Here is a 15,000-nt window from a genome sequence, read left to right as displayed (position 1 = left end):
GTCAGGGTGTGACGAGGGGGGTATAGGTGTTTTTGTCCTGTCTAGGGTTTTTCTATGTTTATGGGGTTTTTCTGGTCTAGGTGTTTATATGGCTATGGTTGCCTAAATTGGTTCTCAATCAGAGGCAGCTGTTTATCGTTGTCTCTGATTGGGGACCATATTTAGGTAGCCATATGCCTTGGATAGTTTGTGGGTTATTGTCTATGTGTAGTTGCATGTTAGCACTAGTTGTTTATAGCTTCACGGTCATTTATTTTTTGTTGTTTTTGGTTAGTTTGTTTAAGTGTTCTTCGTGTTTTTTGTTAATAAGAATGTATTCTAATCACGCTGCGCCTTGTCCTCATCGTTACGATGAACGTGACAGAGACAAACAGGTCCTCATGAATTTACAAAGAAACAGACATTTTCACCTCCCACAAGGCTGGAGGTGTGGTGCTGGTTTCTCATATTTCATGTTCCAAATTCATTGTCTTTGAATAAGGTTATGGCCAAGCAGAGTGACCCTAAAATCTGCTTTATATTAAAATCCAGATTTCCAGATGACCAGATCAATTGCATGAAAGTACAACAGGCATAAAATATAATCCAAACATCGAAGATATTCATCTCTATGACGATATTCTAACAATCTGACACATTAGAAGCCCGCTGCTTGTCAATGAGAAGCAGAAGTCTTTCTTAGTGTAGTTTAAGCTACCAGTGTTCAGCATGTGAATTTGCTGCTTCCAATAAGGCCAAGAATTTGGGGGAAGTGAAGTCATGTGTCCTTATAAAATGGTCTGGGGCACTTCAAAAGGGCCTGAGTTGATTGTAACCATGTGGCACAGCCATGGTCCAGCTGAGACTATTCTATTGGAGGAAATGGGGGTCTGTCTCTCTCTCTCACACTCACTCACTCACTCACTCAGCCGGACCAGCATGCACTGCTCCTGGCACGCACCTGTTGAGGGGATCCTGTGTCGTTCACTTCCTGTCAGGACAATAAATAAGGCTTGGGGTGATGGAGGGGTCCAAGATGATTTGTTAACCAGATGTTCCTATAGGGGGCAGCATCTATTGTAAGGGGTACAGTAGCAGTTTAGGCCTAAAGTAGATACACTATGAAGAGAACTCAACCACTGAAGGAGTGCTCTTGACACACAAAGAATACAATGTGCTATGAAGAGCCTCCACTCTGTGTGCCCATCCCATAACTCTCTCTCTCTTTCTCTCCCTCTCTCCTTTTTTTCTACCTCTCTTTCTCCAGAGCCCACCTAATGGATGTTCAGGCAGTGTAGGCCTGGGCCACAGATGACCTGTTCATCAATCACCTTGCTCTCACTCTGCTTCGTCGCTGACCGTCACAAACCCACAGTGCCGCTCTCCCACAGCCAGAGAACAATCTGAGCTATGAACCACTAAAGACCATGGGGCCCTGCCATCTAGGCCCCCCCCCCCCCCCACACACACACACACACACAGGCAGGCATTTTTTCTTAGGTTAGTCGATAGTATGTCAGCAGTCAGTGTGGTCCAGATGGGCGGCCATCTTGGATTCCTCTTCCAGGACTCATGCTCCCCCGCCTAAAAATAGCCTGTTCCCTTAACCCACGGGGATTCCATGGTGCTCTGCAACATTCCAGGCAGGGTCCATCTGCGGGGCTGGCGGGGGTGGGAGATTAGAATGCTCGAGTTACTACCACCGCAGGGGTGTTTTCTGGTGGACAACACATTCGACCTTGGGATGTTGGCTATCGCAACCTCAAAGGGGATTTAGATCCTCTTCATTTAGGAATGATTTATTCTAACATGGATATTGACATCAGGGAGCCAGCCGGAGCCAGCCGGAGCCAGAAATGTCCAGAAAAGCTGGCATGTGCAGCAGCTAGGATAGAGACAAGTGGCAGAATGCCAAAATAGCAGAGAGAGAGAGAGAGTTGCTGAAGCTGAGGATGAAGAGCTTCTCTTCAGCTTGTGATATCATGCAGATCAACACAAATGATTACAATCAGATGTATTTATTTATTATTATTTTTATATTTTACCCATTTTTTTCTCCCCAATTTTGTGGTATCCAATTGGTAGTTACAGTCTTGTCTCATCGCTGCAACTCCCGGTTGGACTCGGGATTTGGACGAGAGCCATGCGTCCCCCTGAAACACAACCCAACCAAGCCACACTGCTTCTTGACACAATGCCCGCTTAACCCGGAAGCCAGCCGCACTAATGTGTCGGAGGAAACACCGTACACCTGGCGACCGTGTTAGCGTGCATTACGCCCGGCCCGCCACAGGAGTCACTAGTGCGCGATGGGACAAGGACATCCCTGCCGGCCAAGCCCTCCCCTAACCCGGATGACACTGGGCCAATTGTGCGCCGCCCCATGGGTCTCCCCGTTGCGGCTTGCTGCGACAGAGCCTGGACTCGAACCCAGAAACTCTATTGGCACAGCTAGCACTGCGATGCAGAGCCTTAGACCACTGCACCACTCGGGAAGCCTTCACAATCAGATTTAAAATGGAAAATGTATAATGTAAAAACTACAACTCAGGTTATGTGAGGTGACTCTGTCTTACAACCTCCCCATTGGCGGATTCAAGAAAGGTTGTCACAAGAGCAATACAGGCTCACAGACACACCTGTGCTGTCATGCCTGGCACTCAAGAGAATCCAAGATGGCGTAGCAGTCAGACGTCTTTGTCTTTGTCCTGTCGTGTCCCTTGTATATATATTTTTATATATTTTTCTTCGCATATCTTTAAAAAATGTTTTTCCTAAACCTCAACTTCTAAATACTCTCCTGCAACCCGCCTCACCCAATGTGGCGTGGATCAGTTTTTTCTTTCTAAAGTATTTCTATTTACTTCAGATCTGGAATCCCTCAACTGAAGCTAGCTGGCTAACTACCTACCAGCTATCAGTCAGCAAACCATTGCTAGCGGTCATCAGCTAACCTCTAGCTCAGAAAGCTCTCGCCAGTTCGAACAACATAACTCAAACCAGAGCATAACGGACCTATTTTTTTTTCTTTCCATATCACCGGATTCCTACCGCAACCTCTGAACATTTCCATCTGGATCTTCACAACTAGCTAACCGCAATCCCGGGTGACTACTCCTGGCTAGCGTTTCCATCCCGGAGCAAGCACCAATTAGCCTGAAGCTACCACCGAAGACCACTCCTGGGCTACATATATCCGGACCCCTTCCAACAGGCACAACCTCCGCTGAAGGCCCATTCTGCTAACCGCGGCCTGCTAGCTACCTAGAGCTACTTGGAACCCTACTAATCCACGACTGGTTTAACGACGTCACCGCACGAAATTTGCATCCTGTAGTACTTACTCAAAAAAGTTCTGGGACACTGTAGAGTCCATGGAGAATAAGAGCACCATGTGTAACTGTGTTGTTGTATGTGTCACACTGCTTTGCTTTATCTTGGCCAGGTCGCAGTTGCAAACGAGAACTTGTTCTCAACTAGCCCACCTGGTTAAATAAAGGTGTTCTCAACTAGCCTACCTGGTTAAATAAATAAATAAAGGTGTTCTCAACTAGCCCACCTGGTTAAATAAAGGTGTTCTCAACTAGCCCACCTGGTTAAATAAAGGTGTTCTCAACTAGCCTACCTGGTTAAATAAAGGTGTTCTCAACTAGCCTACCTGGTTAAATAAAGGTGTTCTCAACTAGCCCACCTGGTTAAATAAAGGTGTTCTCAACTAGCCTACCTGGTTAAATAAAGGTGAAATAAAACATTTAAAAATCTGACATGCATTTGACCTATGACCTATAACCTCAAGGTCAAATACCACAGAGAGTTTTGGTCTCTGACCTTGCATGGAAATGAACCCTAGAACGAATTCCTTTTAAAGGTAGGTCATACTGAAATCACCATAGACAAAGCAAGAGTGAGAGACAATGTGAAAGAGATCGCTAAGAGGATAGGGTCTCTAGGAAAGAGTCTCATACACATTCTTCTAAATGTAATATTTCTCAATATTAGTTTTGTTTCAGACCTTTTGATTCCTACCCTGCACATGGAAGATAAACTTTGACATTAATGTGAAGTCATGTGTTGCTGCAACATCCAGCAGGTGTTTCTAGAAGAAGAAAACAATGTGCGTGTCAGATTACAATTTGGAAGGACATCAAATGTTGATGCCCCGAAGCCATTGACTTATAAGTGCCATTCCATCTCACTGTCTCTCTCTCCCTCACCACGTCAAGTTCTCCAATGTTACCCTGCTCCTCCGCACACTCCACTGGCTTCCAGTCGAAGCTCGTATCCACTACAAGACCATGGTACTTCAGAGGAACTGACCTCCCTACCTTCAGGACATGCTCAAACCCTACACCCCAACCCAAGTACTCCGTTCTGCCACCTGTGGTCTCTTGGCCCTCCCACCCCTATGGGAGGGTAACTGCCACTCAGCCCAGTCCAAGCTCTTCTCTGTCCTGGCATCCCGATGGTGGAACCAGCTTCCCCCTGAATCTAGGACAGCAGAGTCCCTGCCCATCTTCCGAAAACATCTGAAACCCTAAACCCTAATCTTAAATAATCCCACAGCAACCCCCCCCCCCCCCCTCGATTGATTATGTATATTTTGTGGTCATAAAGATAATTTATGAAAAATCTCGATTTAACAAACTATCTGATTAGCTAACATTAGCCAACTCGCTGTACATTTAGCTTGCTATACAGCATTTTACATTTGTATGAATTATAATTCATGTTGTTTCATGTTTTAGGGACTCCTGAGCAAACCAGCAAACCAGGCTGTCATCTTGTGAAACCCAGTGGGTGTAAACTGAATGTAACATTTTGTGAGCTTGCCTCGCTGTTCATTAAGACATATTTCAACGTCAGTCACTTGTCATTTTTTTTCATTGTAGTCCTGTTAATGTTAACGTTAGAGATTGAAGATATCTGCCAATGCAGGTAACGTAGCTTGAAGAAGAACAGGAGAGCCTCACTCTAGGAGCCCAGATGTAATAATGTAATAACCAAGCTGTCTTCATCAGGGTAACAGTCTAATAACCAAGCTGTCTTCATCAGGGTAACAGTCTAATAACCAAGCTGTCTTCATCAGGGTAACAGTCTAATAACCAAGCTGTCTTCATCAGGGTAACAGTCTAATAATCAAGCTGTCTTCATCAGGGTAACATAGTCTAATAACCAAGCTGTCTTCATCAGGGTAACAGTCTAATAACCAAGCTGTCTTCATCAGGGTAACATAGTCTAATAACCAAGCTGTCTTCATCAGGGTAACAGTCTAATAACCAAGCTGTCTTCATCAGGGTAACAGTCTAATAACCAAGCTGTCTTCATCAGGGTAACATAGTCTAATAACCAAGCTGTCTTCATCAGGGTAACAGTCTAATAACCAAGCTGTCTTCATCAGGGTAACAGTCTAATAACCAAGCTGTCTTCATCAGGGTAACATAGTTTAATAACCAAGCTGTCTTCATCAGGGTAACATAGTCTAATAACCAAGCTGTCTTCATCAGGGTAACATAGTCTAATAACCAAGCTGTCTTCATCAGGGTAACAGTCTAATAACCAAGCTGTCTTCATCAGGGTAACATAGTCTAATATCCAAGCTGTCTTCATCAGGGTAACAGTCTAATAACCAAACTGTCTTCATCAGGGTAACAGTCTAATAACCAAGCTGTCTTCATCAGGGTAACATAGTCTAATAACCAAGCTGTCTTCATCAGGGTAACATAGTCTAATAACCAAGCTGTCTTCATCAGGGTAACATAGTCTAATAACCAAGCTGTCTTCATCAGGGTAACATAGTTTAATAACCAAGCTGTCTTCATCAGGGTAACAGTCTAATAACCAACCTGTCTTCATCAGGGTAACATAGTCTAATAACCAAGCTGCCTTCATCTTGGTAACAGTCTAATAACCAAGCAGTCTTCATCAGGGTAACAGTCTAATAACCAAGCTGTCTTCATCAGGGTAACAGTCTAATAACCAAGCTGTCTTCATCAGGGTAACAGAGTATAATAACCAAGCTGTCTTCATCAGGGTAACAGTCTAATAACCAAGCTGTCTTCATCAGGGTAACATAGTCTAATAACCAAGCTGTCTTCATCAGGGTAACATAGTCTAATAACCAAGCTGTCTTCATCAGGGTAACACAGTCTAATAACCAAGCTGTCTTCATCAGGGTAACATAGTCTAATAACCAAGCTGTCTTCATCAGGGTAACATAGTCTAATAATCAAGCTGTCTTCATCAATGTAACATAGTCTAATAACCAAGCTGCCTTCATCAGGGTAACAGTCTAATAACCAAGCTGTCTTCATCAGGGTAACATAGTCTAATAACCAAGCTGTCTTCATCAGGGTAACAGTCTAATAACCAAGCTGTCTTCATCAGGGTAACAGTCTAATAACCAAGCTGTCTTCATCAGGGTAACATAGTCTAATAACCAAGCTGTCTTCATCAGGGTAACATAGTCTAATAACCAAGCTGTCTTCATCAGGGTAACATAGTCTAATAACCAAGCTGTCTTCATCAGGGTAACATAGTTTAATAACCAAGCTGTCTTCATCAGGGTAACAGTCTAATAACCAAGCTGTCTTCATCAGGGTAACATAGTCTAATAACCAAGCTGCCTTCATCATGGTAACAGTCTAATAACCAAGCTGTCTTCATCAGGGTAACAGTCTAATAACCAAGCTGTCTTCATCAGGGTAACAGTCTAATAACAAAGCTGTCTTCATCAGGGTAACATAGTCTAATAACCAAGCTGTCTTCATCAGGGTAACAGTCTAATAACCAAGCTGTCTTCATCAGGGTAACATAGTCTAATAACCAAGCTGTCTTCATCAGGGTAACATAGTCTAATAACCAAGCTGTCTTCATCAGGGTAACACAGTCTAATAACCAAGCTGTCTTCATCAGGGTAACAGTCTAATAACCAAGCTGTCTTCATCAGGGTAACATAGTCTAATAACCAAGCTGTCTTCATCAGGGTAACATAGTCTAATAACCAAGCTGTCTTCATCAGGGTAACATAGTCTAATAACCAAGCTGTCTTCATCAGGGTAACATAGTTTAATAACCAAGCTGTCTTCATCAGGGTAACAGTCTAATAACCAAGCTGTCTTCATCAGGGTAACATAGTCTAATAACCAAGCTGCCTTCATCTTGGTAACAGTCTAATAACCAAGCAGTCTTCATCAGGGTAACAGTCTAATAACCAAGCTGTCTTCATCAGGGTAACAGTCTAATAACCAAGCTGTCTTCATCAGGGTAACAGAGTATAATAACCAAGCTGTCTTCATCAGGGTAACAGTCTAATAACCAAGCTGTCTTCATCAGGGTAACATAGTCTAATAACCAAGCTGTCTTCATCAGGGTAACATAGTCTAATAACCAAGCTGTCTTCATCAGGGTAACACAGTCTAATAACCAAGCTGTCTTCATCAGGGTAACATAGTCTAATAACCAAGCTGTCTTCATCAGGGTAACATAGTCTAATAATCAAGCTGTCTTCATCAATGTAACATAGTCTAATAACCAAGCTGCCTTCATCAGGGTAACAGTCTAATAACCAAGCTGTCTTCATCAGGGTAACATAGTCTAATAACCAAGCTGTCTTCATCAGGGTAACAGTCTAATAACCAAGCTGTCTTCATCAGGGTAACAGTCTAATAACCAAGCTGTCTTCATCAGGGTAACATAGTCTAATAACCAAGCTGTCTTCATCAGGGTAACATAGTCTAATAACCAAGCTGTCTTCATCAGGGTAACATAGTCTAATAACCAAGCTGTCTTCATCAGGGTAACATAGTTTAATAACCAAGCTGTCTTCATCAGGGTAACAGTCTAATAACCAAGCTGTCTTCATCAGGGTAACATAGTCTAATAACCAAGCTGCCTTCATCATGGTAACAGTCTAATAACCAAGCTGTCTTCATCAGGGTAACAGTCTAATAACCAAGCTGTCTTCATCAGGGTAACAGTCTAATAACAAAGCTGTCTTCATCAGGGTAACATAGTCTAATAACCAAGCTGTCTTCATCAGGGTAACAGTCTAATAACCAAGCTGTCTTCATCAGGGTAGCATAGTCTAATAACCAAGCTGCCTTCATCAGGGTAACAGTCTAATAACCAAGCTGTCTTCATCAGGGTAACATAGTCTAATAACCAAGCTGTCTTCATCAGGGTAACATAGTCTAATAACCAAGCTGTCTTCATCAAGGTAACAGTCTAATAACCAAGCTGTCTTCATCAGGGTAACATAGTCTAATAACCAAGCTGTCTTCATCAGGGTAACAGTCTGATAACCAAGCTGTCTTCATCAGGGTAACAGTCTATTAACCAAGCTGTCTTCATCAGGGTAACAGTCTAATAACCAAGCTGTCTTCATCAAGGTAACATAGTCTAATAACCAAGCTGCCTTCATCAGGATAACAGTCTAATAACCAAGCTGTCTTCATCAGGGTAACATAGTCTAATAACCAAGCTGTCTTCATCAGGGTAACAGTCTAATAACCAAGCTGTCTTCATCAGGGTAACAGTCTAATAACCAAGCTGTCTTCATCAGGGTAACATAGTCTAATAACCAAGCTGTCTTCATCAGGGTAACAGTCTAATAACCAAGCTGTCTTCATCAGGGTAACAGTCTAATAACCAAGCTGTCTTCATCAGGGTAACATAGTCTAATAACCAAGCTGTCTTCATCAGGGTAACATAGTCTAATAACCAAGCTGTCTTCATCAGGGTAACATAGTCTAATAACCAAGCTGTCTTCATCAGGGTAACATAGTTTAATAACCAAGCTGTCTTCATCAGGGTAACAGTCTAATAACCAACCTGTCTTCATCAGGGTAACATAGTCTAATAACCAAGCTGCCTTCATCTTGGTAACAGTCTAATAACCAAGCAGTCTTCATCAGGGTAACAGTCTAATAACCAAGCTGTCTTCATCAGGGTAACAGTCTAATAACCAAGCTGTCTTCATCAGGGTAACATAGTATAATAACCAAGCTGTCTTCATCAGGGTAACAGTCTAATAACCAAGCTGTCTTCATCAGGGTAACATAGTCTAATAACCAAGCTGTCTTCATCAGGGTAACATAGTCTAATAACCAAGCTGTCTTCATCAGGGTAACAGTCTAATAACCAAGCTGTCTTCATCAGGGTAACAGTCTAATAACCAAGCTGTCTTCATCAGGGTAACATAGTCTAATAACCAAGCTGTCTTCATCAGGGTAACATAGTCTAATAACCAAGCTGTCTTCATCAGGGTAACAGTCTAATAACCAAGCTGTCTTCATCAGGGTAACATAGTCTAATAACCAAGCTGTCTTCATCAGGGTAACATAGTCTAATAACCAAGCTGTCTTCATCAGGGTAAAATAGTCTAATAACCAAGCTGTCTTCATCAGGGTAACATAGTCTAATAACCAAGCTGTCTTCATCAGGGTAACATAGTTTAATAACCAAGCTGTCTTCATCAGGGTAACAGTCTAATAACCAAGCTGTCTTCATCAGGGTAACATAGTCTAATAACCAAGCTGCCTTCATCATGGTAACAGTCTAATAACCAAGCAGTCTTCATCAGGGTAACAGTCTAATAACCAAGCTGTCTTCATCAGGGTAACAGTCTAATAACCAAGCTGTCTTCATCAGGGTAACATAGTATAATAACCAAGCTGTCTTCATCCGGGTAACAGTCTAATAACCAAGCTGTCTTCATCAGGGTAACATAGTCTAATAACCAAGCTGTCTTCATCAGGGTAACATAGTCTAATAACCAAGCTGTCTTCATCAGGGTAACATAGTCTAATAACCAAGCTGTCTTCATCAGGGTAACATAGTCTAATAACCAAGCTGTCTTCATCAGGGTAACATAGTCTAATAACCAAGCTGTCTTCATCAGGGTAACAGTCTATTAACCAAGCTGTCTTCATCAGGGTAACAGTCTAATAATCAAGCTGTCTTCATCAATGTAACATAGTCTAATAACCAAGCTGTCTTCATCAGGGTAACATAGTCTAATAACCAAGCTGTCTTCATCAGGGTAACATAGTCTAATAACCAAGCTGTCTTCATCAGGGTAACATAGTCTAATAACCAAGCTGTCTTCATCAGGGTAACATAGTCTAATAACCAAGCTGTCTTCATCAGGGTAACATAGTCTAATAACCAAGCTGTCTTCATCAGGGTAACAGTCTAATAACCAAGCTGTCTTCATCAGGGTAACATAGTCGAATAACCAAGCTGTCTTCATCAGGGTAACAGTCTAATAACCAAGCTGTCTTCATCAGGGTAACATAGTCTAATAACCAAGCTGTCTTCATCAGGGTAACATAGTCTAATAACCAAGCTGTCTTCATCAGGGTAACAGTCTAATAACCAAGCTGTCTTCATCAGGGTAACATAGTCTAATAACCAAGCTGTCTTCATCAGGGTAACAGTCTAATAACCAAGCTGTCTTCATCAGGGTAACAGTCTAATAACCAAGCTGTCTTCATCAGGGTAACATAGTCTAATAACCAAGCTGTCTTCCTCAGGGTAACAGTCTAATAACCAAGCTGTCTTCATCAGGGTAACAGTCTAATAACCAAGCTGTCTTCATCAGGGTAACATAGCCGTAGCCTTCTCGTATCTTGCTTATTGTGTAGATAAAGATACCTGTATTGTACGGATGTGGAGCTATGTTGCCGACCTGTGTATGGACCCTAAACATTTGGTATTCGTATTAGTTCTGAACAGTGGTTTGAATTGTTCTAGCTCCCTCCCTCCCTCCCTCCCTCCCTCTCTCCCTCTCTCCCTCTCTCCCTCTCTCCCTCCCTCCCTCTCTCCCTCCCTCCCTCCCTCCCTCCCTCCCTCCCTCCCTCCCTCCCTCCCTCCCTCTCTCTCTCCCTCCCTCCCTCCCTCCCTCCCTCCCTCCCTTCCTTCCTCAATCCCTCCCTCCCTCCCTCCCTCCCTTCCTTCCTCAATCCCTCCCTCCCTCCCTCCCTCCCTCCCTCCCTCCCTCCCTCCCTCCCTCCCTCCCTCCCTCCCTCCCTCCTTCCTTCCTCCCTCACTCCCTCCCTCCCTCCCTTCCTTCCTTCCTCCCTCCCTCCCTCCCACCCTCCCTCCCTTCCTTCCTTCCTTCCTTCCTTCCTCACTCCCTCCCTCCCTCCCTCCCTCCCTCCCTCCCTCCCTCCCTCCCTCCCTCCCTCCCTCCCTCCCTCCCTCCCTCCCTCTCATGACTGAGCATGTAACAGGGTTAATATAACTGATTAGGACAGCTGCAAGCTCAGTACTTGAGGACGACACTCAAATAGGAACCTCTTTAAATTGCGGTTTACATCTGAGACGTGACAGAATCAACACTGTATGAGTAGGCTTACGACAGTAAAGTGTGACAGAGATATCAAAGCTTCGGCACAGTGGGTTCAGAGCAGTGCAACGTTGAAAGGGACTATAAGCTATGTGTCAGTCTATAGACTATGTGTCAGTCTATAGACTATGTGTCAGCCTATAGACTATGTGTCAGCCTATAGACTATGTGTCAGTCTATAGACTATGTGTCAGTCTATAGACTATGTGTCAGCCTATAGACTATGTGTCAGTCTATAAGCTATGTGTCAATCTATAGACTATATGTCAGTCTATAGACTATGTGTCAGCCTATAGACTATGTGTCAGCCTATAGACTGTGTGTCAGTCTATAGACTATGTGTCAGCCTATAGACTGTGTGTCAGCCTATAGACTGTGTGTCAGCCTATAGACTATGTGTCAGCCTATAGACTGTGTGTCAGTCTATAGACTATGTGTCAGCCTATAGACTGTGTGTCAGCCTATAGACTTGTGTGTCAGCCTATAGACTATGTGTCAGCCTATAGACTATGTGTCAGCCTATAGACTATGTGTCAGCCTATAGACTATGTGTCAGTGGCAGAGGTTATAACGCAGAGGTTATAACAGTGTGTATGAAGTGAGTTGAATGTAAGGCAGAGGTTATAACAGTGTGTATGAAGTCAGTTGAATATAAGGCAGAGGTTATAATAGTGTGTATGAAGTCAGTTGAATGTAAGGCAGAGGCTATAACAGTGTGTATGAAGTCAGTTGAATGTAAGGCAGAGGTTATAACAGTGTGTATGAAGTCAGTTGAATGTAAGGCAGAGGTTATAACAGTGTGTATGAAGTCAGTTGAATGTAAGGCAGAGGTTATAACAGTGTGTATGAAGTCAGTTGAATATAAGGCAGAGGTTATAACAGTGTGTATGAAGTCAGTTGAATGTAAGGCAGAGGTTATAACAGTGTGGCGCCGGACAAAGGCAAAGGTCAGAAGAGGAACAGAGGATGAGAGAAGAGGAGAAGTGATGCTCGTCTTGGCGTGGGTAATAAAATTAACCATGTGACCTGATCACACAGCATGACGCAGACAGCATGACGCAGACACCATGACGCAGACACCATGACGCAGCAGACACCATGACGTAGCAGACACCATGATGCAGCAGACACCATGACGCAGACACCATGATGCAGCAGACACCATGACGCAGCAGACACCATGACGCAGACACCATGACGCTGCAGACACCATGATGCAGCAGACACCATGACGCAGCAGACACCATTACGCAGACTCATGACACAGACACCGTGACGCAGCAGACACCATGACATAGCAGACACCATGACGCAGACACCATGATGTAGACACCATGACGCAGACACCATGACACAGACACCATGACGCATTAGACAGCATGACGCAGACACCATGACGCAGCAGACAGCATGACGCAGCAGACACCATGACGCAGCAGACAGCATGACGCAGCAGGCACCATGACGCAGCAAACACCATGACACATACACCATGACGCAGCAGACACCATGACGCAGCAGACACCATGACGCAGCAGACACCATGACGCAGCAGACACCATGACGCAGCAGACACCATGACGCAGACACCATGGCACAGACACCATGACGCATCAGACAGCATGACGCAGACACCATGACGCAGACACCATGACGCAGCAGACACCATGACGCAGACACCATGACGCAGCAGACAGCATGACGCAGCAGACACCATGACGCAGCATAAAATCAAAGCACAGACCTTGAGATGGTATTGGTGTGTGTGTGAGGGGGGCACACGCCTACTTTTGATTACTGCTTACGAGAGAGAGAGAGAGAGAGAGAGAGAGAGAGAGACAGAGAGAGAGACAGAGAGAGAGACAGAGAGAGAGACAGAGAGAGAGAGACAGAGAGAGAGAGAGAGAGACAGAGAGAGACAGAGAGAGAGAGAGAGAGACAGAGAGAGACAGAGAGAGACAGAGAGAGACAGAGAGAGAGAGAGAGAGACGGAGAGAGACAGAGAGAGTCAGAGAGAGAGAGAGACAGAGAAAGAGAGACGGAGGGGGAGAGAGAGAGGGGAGAGGGAGGGGCGAGAGAGACAGAGAGAGACAGAGAGAGACAGAGAGAGACAGAGAGAGAGAGAGAGAGACAGAGAGAGAGAGAGACAGAGAAAGAGAGACGGAGGGAGAGAGAGAGGGGAGAGGGAGGGGCGAGAGAGACAGAGAGAGAGAGACAGGCTATGTTTGTGCTAACTGTTTGTGTATACCTGAACCACAAAAGCCAGAATAAACATTCAGAATAACCTCAGGTTTAACACCTAAGGAATATGACTGCGTAACTGTTTTAAGTGTACATCATTAAGTACTCGTCATGTTTCCTTCAGCCTCTAGGACGAAAACAGTCCATTAAAAAGGAACATTGAAGCGGGTGTCAGGTTACAGAGGGCGTAACCTTCGAGACTCGAGCCTGTATCTGAATGCTGAAAGTGGCTTCCTCTCCTCATCTACTTCTAACAATAGAGAATATTTTTGATTTACTTCAATTGTCCTACAAGAATCCGAATCTCCTCTCTACTTCGGTTGGCTCCTAACTCATGCACCTTAGTTGGAGGTGCCGCTTTCGTTCATCTCCTCTGATGAAAGAACAGGACAAATGAAAGCACAGCCTCAGTAAGAGTCCAACAGAATGCTCTCCCTTATGCTTTCCCTCCATACCTGCAGAAGGAGGGGATGTTAAGAAGAGGACATTTAAAACTTTAGTGATGCACTTTGGGAAGGAAGCCAAAAGTGATCAATAGGGAGGAGGGATGCAGGCTTGTCTGTTCCTCACGCATGCCTGACGGACAGACAGCAGGGTTTGTTTACAGCAGAAATGAAGAGCGCCATTGCGACGGCTACAGCTAGCCAGCCATTACATCACACCCAGCCTGGATACACTTTCTTTGTGTGTGTGTGTGTGTGTGTGTGTGTGTGTGTGTGTGTGTGTGTGTGTGTGTGTGTGTGCGTGTCAGCGGCTGCGTAGGTGTCGCCTATCCATCCAAAACAGAACAGCTTTCAAAGCCGAGCGTCATTCCCATTGTGATCTTACTGAGTGTCCACGCCAACATTTATAGTATGTCCATATAGCTGCCCCTCTAAAGATACCAGCGTGGCAGACACTGCTGGGAAAATGCTTTTCTATTTGCTGAGACTGTTGTTTGGAGTCCCAATGTGTCACTACATAATATCAGAGAGGGAGGACATGGGCAGAAAGTGTCAAGACATCTGTTACAGAATCCCACTGTGCATAACGCTGCTATATCACATACACACCAATGCATGTGTATGTATACGGTCGAGTACACACATAACAAAATAGCTGAGTGTTTTCCCATTTGAGACAGATTGGCCGTCTGTCATTGGTTCCATGTCCGTATGGCCAGCCAAGCAGGCGTCTTGTGTCAGTCAGGCAGGTGCCCAAAGGGCCTGACAGGGACTTTATGGAGTGTTGCAGCATGTCATTCTGGCACATCATCAGTCATACACTGAGATGTTGTTGTTTGTTTCTGCTATTAGAAAATTGGGCTAACGTCAATTTCATTGGGATTACATAATACAAAAAGGTCCTGTTTGTATTCACTATGTGACAATTATGTAATCATATCAAATGATGGAATTAACTGTATTTGTCTTTAAATGTATTCTTACGAGATT

The 15,000-nt window shown here is 44.2% G+C and overlaps 1 protein-coding gene across 15 annotated transcripts in view; it reads right to left on the bottom strand.

Moving 5' to 3' along the window:
- Positions 1 to 15,000, bottom strand: part of LOC110500735 (actin-binding LIM protein 2-like) — a 136,099-nt gene that overhangs the window by 89,162 nt on the left and 31,937 nt on the right. Inside the window, exon 2 of one of the 15 annotated variants that reach the window (XM_036958224.1) lies at positions 941 to 1,053. The exons of the other annotated variants lie outside the window; for them this stretch is intronic. The gene's annotated coding sequence lies outside the window, so the exon portion shown is untranslated. The remainder of the gene's footprint in view (positions 1 to 940; positions 1,054 to 15,000) is intronic. 15 annotated transcript variants of the gene reach the window in all.

Source organism: Oncorhynchus mykiss, chromosome 21 (genome assembly GCF_013265735.2).
Source record: "Oncorhynchus mykiss isolate Arlee chromosome 21, USDA_OmykA_1.1, whole genome shotgun sequence".
Taxonomy (NCBI): Eukaryota; Metazoa; Chordata; class Actinopteri; order Salmoniformes; family Salmonidae; genus Oncorhynchus; species Oncorhynchus mykiss.
The sequence above is the reverse complement of the archived record's forward strand: the minus strand, read 5'-3'. Positions and strand labels throughout refer to the sequence as shown.